Source organism: Pseudopipra pipra, chromosome 3 (genome assembly GCF_036250125.1).
Source record: "Pseudopipra pipra isolate bDixPip1 chromosome 3, bDixPip1.hap1, whole genome shotgun sequence".
NCBI lineage: Eukaryota > Metazoa > Chordata > Aves > Passeriformes > Pipridae > Pseudopipra > Pseudopipra pipra.
This window is the reverse complement of record NC_087551.1, coordinates 16483009-16497634: the sequence shown is the minus strand read 5'-3', so window position 1 is coordinate 16497634 and position 14626 is coordinate 16483009.

Below are 14626 nucleotides of genomic sequence, written 5' to 3'. Positions count from 1 at the left end.
TACCAGGTGTGATAGGACAAGAGGAGATAGCCTCAATTTGTGCCAGAGGAGGTTTAGGTTGAATATTAGGAACAATTTTTTCACACACAAGGTTGCCAAGCGTTGGAACAGGCTGCCCAGGGAAGTGATGGAGTCACCATCCTGGGAAGTATTTCAAAGATGTGTAGATGTGGTGCTTAGGGACATGGTTTAGTGGTGGTCTTGGCAGGGCTGGGTAAATGTTTGGACTGGATGATCTTAAAGGTCTTTTCCAACCTTAACAATTCCATGATTCCAGGATTGTGATATCCCTTCAAACTGGCAAGGCAGAAATAGAAGTGAAGAACAGTTTTGTTTCAGCTAAAATGCATGCAGAGATGAGACCTGGTCATCATGTGCCTATAAAACCCTTCTCCTCAGCACCTGATACACCTTGAGAAGGTACTTGCTCTGCAGTGATGGGGACTCCTCTGACCAGAGCAAAGTGGGTATCCAATCATTGGAAATTAAATGTGTCAAATTGAGCTAGGGATGGATCTGAAGAGTTGAGAGAGGGGAAGGTGGGCCCAGCCCCTGCATCCTTTGTTGGTGTCTCCATATCACCCCAAGAGTTAATTGAGATGCAGTAAAAATTCTTTGATGTCCAGAGGTGAGAGTGACATTACAAGGGAAATGGAGCATGTGCTGATGTGAGATCATTTGCTAGATTGTTTGGAGCATTTTTTTTTTCTTTTTTTTTTTGACTGGTCAATGAACAGGACTGTTAAGGTGGAATAAACTACTTTCTGTTAGTTAATAACTGTGGGAAATCAATAGCTGTACGTGTTTCTGATCATTTGTGCTTGGGAAGTTATGCTGGCTCACCTTTTGTAGCTAAACTTCATTTAAAAGTCACTTGGTTACTGACAGGCCAGAAAGCAGAACAAGTCTGATCTTTGCTTATGCTGCGCCCTGGCTTGCTGCTGTGGCAGGTGACAGGGGAGAAGGCATCTACCTGAATGCTGGCCTTGGCTTTCCAAGCTGGAAAAGGGTCAGCCCAGCCCAGTGCAGCATCCATGCAGGCAAGGATGCTTGGATTTTTCCTTCAGCAGCATGCACTGGCCTTTCTCCAGATTCTTGGTAATCTCCGTGTCCAGGACCTGGTTTCCCCTTACCCTAAATTTGCTCAAAGCCTGGGTGTAATCCCTTGTTGGGGTAGGAGAGCATAATTCTATTTATTGAACTACTTTTCCATAATTGCATTTGCCAATGGTTAGCACTTTAATCTGCCTTTTCCCAAATCTCACACAATCATGCTGGAATCCGTTTATGGCTGCATGTGCAGGGAGGGGCCGGAGGAGGCAGCTGGGCACACGTGTGTGTTTGTGCCCATGCACATGTTTCCATGGAGGAAAGCAGAGCACTTGGCATGGCTAGTCCTGGGCAGTGACTGCCTCCAGCAGTTGCTGGGCTATGTCTTGCCTCCACCTGCCAGTGGCTCCCATCCCAAGCAATTATGTGGAGCTGCCGTGTGCCAGAGTCATCCATTCTGCTTCAAAAAAGGCTGGGCAAATGCCTGTCTGCACTATTTGTTCATACCTACCTCCCAGGGTGAGGTAAACAAACAGGATAAAAGGTAAAGCAAGACCAGATGATGGCTGTTCTGTCCTGCTCCATAACACCAGAATCTCCATTGCACTGGCAGGACACACTTGCAGAAGCTGGCTGCGCCTTCAGTCAAGGGTGCAGCCATTTGGCTTCACCAGTTCCAGTAGGGGAGGTCCAACTGTGGCTTGGGAATCTCTATCCCTTGCCCTGCCCACGTGTCCGACCACCTTCTGCCTCTGCCCCACGTGCAGGGCGCGAGGATGCTCTGCTGTGCGAGCTGAGTGCATGCTCCACGCTGGTGGGCATCCCATTCCCGGTTTAGCTGTGCTTCAGGCAGGGAAGTCAACCCAGGAAAGCTCCTCAGGGGTTATTTTTCCTGGGAGGTCTTTCATCTATTCCTGGAGTAACCCCAAAGATATTTTGCACAAGAGCACACAGCCCTTGACCGTGCAGTTTTCCTTGGATTGTGATGATGTTGAACAAAGATCACTGCAGTGCTCTGCTGGTCCCCCCCTCTGCGCCTCCCACAGTGACTGTTTCTTCCATCCTGAAGAGATCTGCTCCTGCTCTCCCTCTCTATCTGCAGCCCCATCAGTCCAAGAGCAAACACACCAGAAAGCTTGATATGAACTTGCTTGCAAGAACAATATCCTGCAGGGATGGGGCTTTGGTTGCTGGTATATAATGTTTGACTTCACAGATGGGTTTTTTTGTTTGTTTATTTGTTTTCTTCTCTTTTTTTTTTTTCCAAGAAAACCAGAGGGACAAGGGAAAAAGGGCTCTCAGCATAAAACTTGTTGGAAGCATTATAGTAAGCAGCCCTCCAACACTAGAGTTGAATCATAAACTGTGTTTAGAGGGAAAAGAAAAAGCACAGAAAACCCCCCCCAGTATTTTCAGAATGAAATGTTTCTGCTTATAAATTTGTGCTTCCTTAAATCACGTTTTTAAATGTATTTAGAAAACAAAGTCAGAATCAAAGCAAAGTAAGACAGATGATGTAATAAAGTTTTCAGAGTCTCTCTAGATGAGAAATTTGGACATTATCATATTCTAATTTGACAGACAAATTTTGTATGCCTGCAATTCTATGGGGACTTATCTTCTCATACTTTGCTTAACTCTTCTTGAAGGATGAGAGAGACACAGTGTGCAGAGTGAGCAGCTGCCATAAGGAACTGGTGGTTACGTGCCCTGTTTTAAAGGGGTTGGGGGTGTTAGAGATTTTTCTAGCGCACAGGAATCCAAAATGTGAAATTATCACCATAATAGAGCAAAGCATGGCTGTGAGAGGCTGAAGGCTTTGAGGGCCAGATGGGTGCTGGGGAAAGATCCCATAGCCTTGCTTTGTGGGGACACTTTCTGTTTGTCAGAAGGGAGCAACTCACCTGTGCAGCCTGGCTCTCTCACATCACCTGAGCCCTTTCAGCTTAAACTCCCTCCTGGCCTGCAAGCAGGAGAGCAAAAATGATGGAAAGGGTTCTCAGCAGTCCTTGTCTCAATCCACCATGGCTGTAGTGAGATGTATTCCGTGGCTTCATGCCTACACATGCTACAGCTAAGCGTTACTCCTTTTCCTGCAAAGGAAGATGAATGATCATGGAATCATAGAATTGTTAAGGTTGGAAAAGACCTGTAAGAGCATTGATTCCAACCACTAAATACTCACCCATCCATTGCAAAAACTACTTCTCCTTCCCCTCTGATGATTTGCAATCTAAACAGTAAATAGCATTTTAAGCAGCTTTCACTCTGTGAGGAGGATCTAACAACCTTTGCCCTGAAACGTGCCAGAGTGTTTTTGAACAGCATAATGAAAATCCTCTGAAGAACAAGGCAGAGCCTTGTTACATATGGAAGAGCCGGTGTTACACATGCCCTGAGACCCAGCTAGCTTAACTTCTTTATTGATCTTCCCTGGGAGCAAAGCGCTACAGCAGAGAGGGTAAGGGAAATAGATAATAAACATGAGAGACTTTGAACACATGAAAACTGAGATGACAGTTTTAGGGAAGATATCTCAATGGAAACACAGTGCCCAACTCCCCAAGCCTTCCCAGTAGATTAGCTAACAAGCATTAGTCACCATACACTAAACCCACTCTTTTGGCATCCAATCAGGTGGTCGAAGTGCAGCTCCTGCTTGTCCCTGCAGAAAGGGGCACATCAGGCAGCAGTTAGAGTGGGAGGGAGGAGGTGCATGTGGGTGCCAGACAGGACAGTCAGGGCTGGACTGGGCAGCTCTTGAGAGTTTGGGTCCTTAGGCAAGGCAGACCACTTAGCATCAGACTTTCACATTAACTCTGGTCTACGCTAGACTGGGACTAGTTTTGTGTGTGTCATTTGTTTCCAAAACCAGACTTTAAAATTCTAAAAAAAATTGACCATTGTGCTCTGCCGAGATACCAAACCGTGCCAGTCCCAGGTCAGAGGTGTGTGCCACTGCCCAGGGGAAGCAGGCAAGGACAGACCCAAGCCCCAGTGCTTTCCTTCTGCTGCTTGTCCTCTGTCTCTGGATCCTCAAGGCTTTTCCGAGGCAAGTGGTGGCATGTCTTTGCTCCAGAAATCTAGAAGTAACGCTGAGCTAACAGTGCCAGGAAAATACACTGCACCCCTCCTTTTGAATTGCACAGCTGCAGCTCTGCATTTTTGAAGGTTTAGTACCTAGAGAATGAGAAATGTCAGTTTTACCATATAGTTTTCCTGGGGTGATATGAAATCCTCCAGCTGTCAGGTTAATTTAAAGCCAAAAAAGAAATCAAGTTTAATCACAATTTTGTGATAATTTTTGCCTCTCACTGGAAAAGATCCCCTGGCTATGCTAAAAAGATGTTAGATGTTTCAAGGACATTGATTTGTTAGAGAATAACTTGCATTCCTTGATCTGAACATCTCCCTGAGCAAGGGAGAAGGGGATGTCCCAGGATCAGGTGCCAGGTTCTGCTTGAAATACGTGCATTTTAAATTTCTATTTTAGACCAAGAAACTGCTCTTGGCTTTCTGGTGGCCTTCAGACAAGCTAATGATCACCCTTGGGAAATGCACTTCCTGAAATCACCTCCAAGCCACCCCAACTTCTACAGGCAGTGACTCAGTGTAGATCAGCACCTGCCTTAGGGTTCTAGAACCTCTCCAAAGGCACCATCACCCATCATTCCCACCATGGCTTCTCCTTTGCAACCCATCTGGAGCCCTTGGGCACCAGGCCCAGGAAAGGGCTTTCCATTCCCCATTCCCATTTGAAGGGGAGGGACAAGGAGATTTGAAACAGAGAAGGGAGAGAAGATGCTTGAAAGGGCAACAGCCAGAAGAAATTGCAAGGACCTGTGAGATTTAGAGGGCCAAAGACCCCAGTCATCATTAACAAGAGGAATCCATTGCACTACTGTGGGGCAGAGGCAGGGCTATGAGTTTGCAGGGTGGAGGGCAAGGGAATGGAAAGGACTGGGAGAGGACATTAATTTTCTTAGAGGAAAAAGTGAGCAAGAATGACCTCAATGGAAAAATATTTTCTCTCTCTCTCCCTTTCTGTCTCACGGACAAATATAGCCCTACACGTTATGCAAAGGCAGTGTTCAAGCATGTTTGGAATGAGCAACTTGGGAGGCAAATTGCTACCACTTGTCCTCACCCTTGTTTTTGGCTTTTATTTCTTCTTTTCCCTTTGTCTTCTCCCTTCCAGCATGGTCCAGCCTTGACAGCTGTCACAAAACCACCTCAGAGCAATCCCCTGCCTCGAGAGGACAGGGGCGTGCCTGGGTGGAAGCTGCCAGCAAATGCAGTGAGAATCACCACTGGTTTTCACAAAATGACCTGAAAGGAAAAATGGATATTTTTCCTGGGGCTGTCTGGGTTAAAAAGGGAAAAATGGTTGGGCTGAATATTAGAAAGGTCTTTCCGACAGTAAGGAAATGCTGGACTAGGCTGCCTGGAGATTTCACCAACACCTATCCTGGGGCACCCTTAGGACCATCAATACCTATCCAGAAAGGCACAGGTACAGGCAGTCATTCCCCCTGACAGGCTCACTGCTCAGCAGCAGACCAGAACATTCTCTTACTATCCGATTTCTGCAAAATTTCTTCCTCTTTTGCTATGAACTTTACAGAACATTTTTGCTGGGAGTCGAAAGACTGCCGAGTGCCTTTAGCTGTTTCCATCATCTCCTGTTTCCCCAGTCCCAGCTGCGTTTTCCTGAAGGCTGCAGCTCCCGTGGACCTGCTCTACTTCAGTGGCTTCATGGCTGCTTGTCCTGGGTTTGGTCCCCAGCAGGACCCAGCTCGGAGGGGCTGGAGGGACCCTGCGACTTGCACTGCCCTGCAGACGGTGCAAACCACAGCTGGCACCAGCATTTCATGGGGAGAGCAGCAGAGGAAACACCCTGGGGCCACCTCTGAGCAAGGCTCCCATCCTGTGGTTACCCCTGCTTGTGTTTTACTCGTGGGACTGAAAATTTCAGCTTTGAGATTGCTCAGAAAAAATCCAAATGCAGAGGTGAGCGGCTGCAAGCCCATGGTTGCTCCAGGGGAAGGAGAAGGAAGACCCAAGCTTGGATGCAAAGCAGAAATCCTGCTTTTAATTGCCAGCAGTAACCAAATCCTGCCCTGTCCTTCTCCTCTAGGACTGCTAGAAACAGCTCCCAGCCCTTGAAGCCAACTCTGCAACCAGACCTGGGGCTGAGCAAATCAGGACAGCGCTCCTGCTCGCCCTACACTACTCCCAAGGGCCCAGATGGACTTTGCAGCCCAGGGTCTCCCAGGACAGGATGGCAGGGCTGGGAAGATCCAGAACTAAGTTGCCAAAGGGCCCTGGAAGAAAGCTGGAGAGGGATTTTTTACAAGGGCATGTAATGATAGGACGAGGAGGAATGTCTTTAAACTGAGAGTAAGTTTAGATTAGATATTAGAAGGAAATTTTTCTCTATGAGAGCGGTGAGGCACTGGAACAGGCTGCTCATAGAATCCATGGATGTCTCATCCCTGGAAGTGTTCAAAGGCAGGTTGGATGGGACTTTGAGTAACCTGGTGTAGTGAAAGGTGTCTCTGCCTACAGCAGGGGTGTTGGAACTAGATGATCCTTAAGGTCTCTTCCTACCCAAACCATTCTGTGATTCTTTGATATGATTCTACCTGCAGAATAAACCATTGGGTTAGTCTTTTTTATCCAAGGTGGCTGTACTCATGTTTCACATTTCTTTGTCACTTGCCTTGGCCAGGAGACCGCAGCTCCTGCCCATGCTCTTTTCTGACAGCTCTCCTCTGGCACTCACCTCAAATCCAGGACAATTTGGCTCTGCTCCCTGGCACTCCTGCAGGCTGTGAGCACTGGGGCAGTGCTGCCCTATCCTTGGGCTGCACAGACACCCAACACCTGCCAGGGGCATCATCTGGCTTGTCCTCTTACTCAACAAGTAATAAGTAGAAGTAGCAATACAAATATCAATAATAACAGCAACAGCAACTGCAATGCTTCCCTTCCAAATGCCAGAATAATCCCCATGTTGTATGAGAAAAAAATAAAATAATTAAGAATTCAGATGTCTTCCTCAAACTCAAACCATGAGAGAGCTGGAAACTGGCACAGATATACTTAATCCTACCACTCAGCACAGCCCCTGTGTAAAGAAGTTAGACAATATCTACAGAGCTATCTCTAGGAAGTGTTGCCCCTCCCAAGAAAAAAGTGGGAAGAAGCAGAACTGAAGGAGCTCTAGTCACCCCCCCATGGCTAATGCCATGTCCAGCACAGATGGTGAGGGCTGATGGTCTGGCAGAGCAGAAGTAAGAGCAGCCGCTGCCTTCCATTACCCCAGGGTTGCATTTCCCTCTTTTCTTGAAGGAGCATGATGGCAAGAGCAGTGGAAGAGGTCTGTCCTCCACAAAGTTAGTTGTGTCTGATTTCCAGGAAATCAATCAAGTGGGACAAAACTAAAGCAAACAGATTAATCTGCAAACAGAGAAACTTTTCTCAGTCTTTCATAAGCAAAAAAAAAAAAAAAAAAAAAAAAAGGAACAATTCCCTTCCCTTAAAAAAACAACCCACAAATGTCATCTGCCAGCACTGTTATTTCCACTCCTGGTGGGGAGGCAGACTGGTGCTGCTCCCAGATTTTCTGTGAATGGTCTGGGAAGCAAAGCAATTAGGCAGAAAATAATATACCATTCATCCCAACACAACAGCCAGCAGAAGTGCAGTTGTAAACAAGTCAAGCTTTCTTACCTCTTCACTGCTTTGATCACTCAGTGGTTTTTTGAGAAAAGCTGTGAGCAGTGGGAGGGGAGGTGCCACCCAGCCCCCCACTCAGCCCCCACTCGTGATCACCAAGCCAGACTCCTCAGGGAAGGTTCTGTGCCTGTTGAGAAGCATAAGGTGGTATTTGCCCACCTAAGGAGTCATTTGTGTTTGCAAAACATTAAAAATACTAAAATTCTCCAATCTTCATATGGAGTTTTTGTACTTGTAGCCTGCAAGAAGAATTGGTCTGATGCTGGTGGCTGGGGTCAAGCCAGTTTGCAAACCACCTTAGATTTCCAGTCCTTGCTGGTGCAATGCCTGTGCTACCTTCGCACTGTTAAGACAGAAGATAAACTCTTCCTTGTCATGACTCTGGGACTGGTAAAACCAACCTTCACCCCAGCTCTTAAAGAAATGTTTCCCAAACACTCTGGTGCAGCAGGCTCAAGGTGGGAGGCAGAGGAGAATCAAGGAGGATCCTGCCAGGACCCAAACCCTTCCTGGTGGCCTCATGTTGGAGACCTGCTGGTGGCCAAGGCTGCATTGGAAGCAAGGAAGGCTGCATCCTTCCTTGCTCTTGCTGCTCAGCGGGAGGAGAGAGAGACCTGCCACTGCCAGGTGGATGCAGGCTTGGCCAGAGAGGAGCCATTCAGGCATGATGGCTGCACCTCCAAGGGGTTCATATGTATTGGTACAACTTCCCAAGGGATAACAAATCTGTTGTTATCTACCACATTGTTTCCACTCATTGAGTGTTCTGGTGGAAAAGCTGCATTTTTCACAGAAATGCCACCTCTTTGGCAAAGAAAAATGATGTTTGCTGAGAAGTCAGTTTTCAGCCAAAAATATTGCATTGGGAGAGAAAATGCTCCCATGTGAGCAGTCCAACTACCCCTACTTGAACCATACAGCCTTGGGCCTAGGGCAGCCGTGGGAGTGGTGCAGAGGTACCACTACAGATGCTCCCTCAAAGAAGTGACTTGACCAAATGGGAGAGGACAGGATGGGAAGGAAATAATATATGAAATTTTGTAATATCCAAAAGAAAGATAGAACAAATTTATAGGAAAAAAAAAAAAAAAGAGAGAGGGGGAGACATTCTCCATTTATGAGCTTTAAAATAAGTGATGGGCAAGGGATGAGCAGAGAAGAGTTGTGCTACTCAGGTGTATGACACTGAAGAGGCTTTTTAAAAGCCTGCCACAGCCTCTCCTAGGCACATGTCTTAAAGGAGACAACAGTAATTTTGTTTAGTTTGGCACTTTCACTGCACCTGACAAGCAGGCATCTAGAAAGACTCTTTTGATTTTTGCTCCATAAACACAGGCTTCACAGGAGGAAATTTCTATGTGATGATAATCCCTGAAAAATATCAAAAAAGCAGATGCCAGAAGAGGCTGCTTCAGGGCAAGAGTTAACTCTTTGGCCACTGGGGCTGACTGCCCCTCTGGCATCAGATCTTGGGGATGCACATCTGAGCGACTTGGGAAAAAGCACCACCAATTTGGTATGCTCATTTTCCAAGTTCTGTACAATTTATTGTCAAATAAATAAAGTCTTGAAGTATTTTTTTTTTCTGTGAGCAAATAAAGTATAAAACATGGTGTTGAGTGAAAAGCCTGAAGCCAAACAGTGACGGATACCTTTTTACCACCATCAATCATGTGGAAGAGCTGTTTGGAGACTGCTGTCTCTAAATAACATCCCACGTGTTTGGAAAGTGATGTATACAGTCGTTCCATCTGTCTTTGGGAAGACAAAAGCCTTCAGATCAGTCTCCTTACAGATTTCTTCATCTGCATCTCCTCACCTGATGATGGGAAACCTGGGATACAAATCTCTTCTGGCTCTTTTAAAACACTTCGTTGCAGAGTTGGCAGTGCCATATGGATGAAACTTGACAGCAATATTTTTTATTTATTATGTATTACTTTATTTGCTTATTTATTTATTATGGTTGGCCCCTCTTAGATTTTGGAATTATTGGGACATGCATGGGTTTCCTGGCTGAGCCAGGGGACTCTTTTCCCTTTATAATGCACAGATGTGTAGACCTTCCACCTCTCCCAAACCACTTAGGGCATTGTCTGCTCATGAATGATGGCATGGACGGCATGGACATTTGCTAAGTGCCCAATCTTCTCATCCCATATAGCACAAGAAGATACTGGCCCAAGTCTGTAAGCAGGTGGCCCTTATCTCCATCCTTCTCTGAGCAAGGGCAAGTGGCTGACTGAGGTGGTCCTGGCCTCTCCCAGGACTGCCCTCTCCCTCTCTCTTACCCTGGTAATGCAGATTCTGGCCCATTAATGTCTTGCTGTCCCTTCCCTCTTCCGGGCTGTCTCATAGCTTCTTGCTTCTCTCCTTGAACCATACACAGCGTCACCAGAAGTATTTCATCATCTTCCATTGATCTATGTAGGACAAGCAGAGGGCTAAGCAGGCAGAAATGCATAGTCCAGTACTTTTGGAAGGATCTGCTGAATGATGGTAATTCCCCATCTCTAATTCAGCTTCCCCTGATTTGAACTATTGTTTTTTATTCCCAAAAGATATTCCAGCTGATGTTCACCACAGGTGACGGAGAGCCCATCATGACCTTAGAAGAGATGCCAGAGACAAAGCTCCCCATGTCAGCTTGGGATTGCCTTTCTCAGCCTTACCAGGACAAGCTAATGGAGGAGTCTGAGGAGCTTTGCTTTTCCTACAAGACCTGTTCTGCCTAATTTGTACATGTGCTGACTGGAGTAGGGCCCTCAGACACCCTCCTCTGAGAGCTGCCCTGGTTCCTTTGTGCCCTGTGGCTTTCAGGAACTACCCCCTGTGACCTGCAGCAGAGGGGGCTGAACAGAGCTGTCCAAAAGGCCGAGCATTTCATGCTAATTGAATTAATGTCTTCCATTAAGGTTCCTGTGTAGTAAAGTGCTAATTTGCTTTCCGAGCCTGAGGACCAATTTTCCAAAGCAAGGAATGTGAGCTCCTTACAAGCTACATCTAGCATCTTACCTGGGTCCTCACAGTAAGTGAACTGAGACATATTTAGCAGACACCTACTCTGACATCGGTAGATTCTGACCATTTGGCCATCAGCAGAGACTGAATCCTCAACCATCACTGTAAAGACATTTTTCTGCTCAATGTAAAGAATCACACCCTTAAGCAAGAAGGATGTTGCAGGCTTTTGCCATGTCACATTGTGTACAGAGATTTAATGTGACTGTGAACAAGGATTTAGTCTTGCTGTACTGCAGATGAACCACAGAACAGCTAATGGGTTGGTCAGCTCTGCAGGTACCTGGTCTGCACAAAAATTAGGCCTGTGGATTTCCCTGTAGCACTGATGTGCTGTCATGCTGTGAAAAAATCAGATTTGTTCACAGCTGCTTCGTGTCCAAAAACATTGTACCTTTGACAAACTAGCACAAAAATCAAGAAGGATAGCTTGAGACAAAATCACTTAAAGGTATCTTCTTGTCTCCTCGAGTCTATATTACACAAAACAATTACAATAACTACAAAATTAAGTACTATCAAGACTCTAAAAACAAGCTGTGCGTATTGGTGCCCCTGAGCAAGATAGTGCCTGGGATGAGGGCTCTCAGAGGAGATAATCACAGTCTCTTCCCCTCTGTGCACACACAAAACAATGATCTCATCATTCTGATGTCATGGCACGTCCAACAGATGAAAAAAAGCAACTAAACCCACCACAAATCTCACAGACGCATCAGAGGAGTGCAGCCAGTGGACGAAGCCAGCACACATATTACATCAGCCTGCATTGGGTTGCTATGCGACCGGGAAATCTGCACGTGTTGCCATGACAATGTCACTTCATCATCATTCAGTGCACAGTTCAAAGGAGTGCAGCGAGTCCTCACCGCGCACATACCGGGACACAGAAATGTGGGATCAAGCAAGAGCATCGCAGTGTGGTGGGCACGGGGGGTGCTGCTGTCAGAGCCTCTCACTTGGGTAAAGCGCACAGGGATGCTGGGAGAGGTCTTTAACCTTTTCGTTTTAACACGTTGTGGGTCAGCATTTTCCCCTGGCATTTCCCAGCTGATGCCATGTCTGCGACAGCCATGGACAGCATACAGATGGGCAGCCCATTCTATGTGAGGTGGCAGCATCCTCCTCCCCTCGCCACTCCCAGGGAATGGCAGCAGCCAGGGGAAGCTCATAACGGAGAGTAAATACTCCAGTTGGGAAGAGAGGGAGCTGCTTGTGTGCGGCTGACAACCCACGTTGCTTCACAAGCTCTCACGGCAATAGTATGATTGCTGCAGTGTATGATGGCCACAGTGAGTAGCACCAAAAATAATAAGGTGACAGTGTTAAAGACCAACTGGAATGCCACATACTGCCACAGTTACCCAGGAAGCATGAGTAAGCCGGAGCTTGTGTAGGTAACCTCAGCTTGGCATCACTGCCTAGATTTGGTTTGGGATCTTTAAGGTCCCTTCCAACCCAAATCATTCTATGATTCTATGATCCTGTAGTGTTGAACTTTGACTGGAAAGGAGGCATATTGTTAACCAAGCCTCAATATTGAGCCCACAGATCAGCAAAAGCCGACACCAACAACCATATTGCAGCATGCAGAAAGGGATGCTAGTGAACATAATCTCTGCCCCACCACGGAAAATCACTGTGTCCATCAACCCCCTCTACTACCCTCCTCCACACTCACCTTTTGCCATGTGGACCACTGTTCATTTGCAAAAATACATCAGCTGTCAGTGCCTCCAAGCACTGAAAATTATGGAAAGGTTTTAGAGAAGAAAATCTTGCCAGGTAGGTGGAGTAGTCAATTCTGGCCCTAAACGCAGTGGGGAGATTGCAAGTGGTCTGTAACCACCAAGCAGATGACATGACAGATGATCACAAGTTGTCAGGTGAGTTATTCACAGCTGACATTGGACTGGCCCTGTCAGATAAAACATAATGGCGGAGAGGGAGAAGTCCTACATGAAGACATAGCTGGAGAGGAGGATCTGAAACAAGTCACTCTGAGGAGCTAATCAAAAATAAGATTGCAGCCCAGTGTGATGTAAGAAGGGGCAACTGTTGTTGAACATTATGGGAAATGCTCCCTCTGCACTGGGATGCAAGGGAGAATGTGAGCCCTCAGGTGGTGGTGGCTGGGCTGGGACAGTCTGATGGTTCCTCTCTGCAATGTCCATCACCTCACCAGGGCTGGTGGACTGATTTCAAGACTGACTTTTCTGGTTTGAGTACCAAAAAGCCCTTTTCTTTCCTCTTCTCATACAAGGTCTATGCATTGCTGAATCCCATCTAAACTCAACAAGATTAATAACCAGAAACTGGACATACAGGAGTTTCCTATGAACTCAGGTGTGAAGGCTGTCTGGATTTCTCCAGAAACCCTGCCAGCCTCTTGCCTGCCTGCTCTGGCTGTCTGCGCTTGGGGCCGACTCATCAAAGTCACCAGGAATCATTAGAGGCTTCTCAGCCAGGTTTGGACACCACCAGGCACATTTCCTTCTCTGAGTACTAAGCATCTGCTCCAGGGTTGTACTCGGGGTGGAAGAGCTGAAACACTGAAAGTGGAAACAATGTGGGATACACTGCATCCCGGTCCTGCTCATTGTTACTCTTATTCTGGAGGCAGATGGACTGGCGATGAAATATCACTTCCAGCTGTTGCTCTGTCAGTATGTGTTTTGCCTGGATACCTGGCAAAATGCTTGTTCTTTTGCTTTTTCCCTTTTTTTAATGTAAGGTTGCAGCGCCTGCCTATGTGGTAAACACATCCATAGGAACAATATTAAGAAAATGGAAAAATTCAGATCATTTTCCAGTCTGTTCATGCTTGGAGCAGCACCCGGGGTTTGGGTTTGAAAATAACCTTTACATTTCATTTAATAACTGCTATCAAAACCCTATCTGAACACTAATGCAATTATTTTTTCTCCTTCCCGCTTTCCACATCCATCTAGTCTGAGGAAGGAATGACAAAATATTGTCATTATGTGTCCTTCATGTCTCTGTACAACTCTTTGTAATTTAGCTGGTATTTGACTCAGCCATTTGAAAGAACAGATCGTAACACCGCACATCCATGCAGCTCCTTTCTCAGCAAAGGGAAGGAAAATTGCTGGCATCACACAAAAGCTTCTGTATTTTGCTTTCTGTGTATATTTTTCCTTTTGTGTTCTGTGGCTTTTCAAAACTACCAGGCTTGCCCAACCAACACAAATCTATTTCTTTCTATTTTCTTCTTCTACTTCCCCACCCCCCCCCAGAGGTTGTGTTTGTATTTCCATCAAATGCCCTCTGGGGCTGATTGCAAGGGGAAGCAAGTGTTTGTGCCTGATCCATGCCACAAATGTCAAACTCTACATTTGATCCAGGGGCACTTACTGTGTAGAGCTGCAGTTGTGGTACCCCTACCCTTTTCCATAGGGAAAGGTAATGCTGTTCCTGCTTTGCAGTTAACTGTGAGGAAAGATGTGGAGAAAAACCCCTTTTGTATCAAGCCTAACATTTAGGTCATGGTTATGTTCGGGCAACATGGACTTTACCCAGCAAAAGTCTGCAGGATGATCTTGACAGTGATTTTATCGCATTTCTTGTTTCATAGTCACAATAGAGGTGGAAAAATAGCCAGTGGTCTTATGGAAGGATTGTTTGGTTTCCACATCAGGCCAGATAGAAGCTGGTCAGATCAAAGGTCTGCACAGCCCATTACCTGGAAAGGGGCTATTAGGAGAAGAATCAAATTAGGGCAAAACCAGAAGGGTTCTTGCTCACAAACCCTACACATCTCCAGCAGCATGTTGCTGAGGAGCTTGGCTCCAGA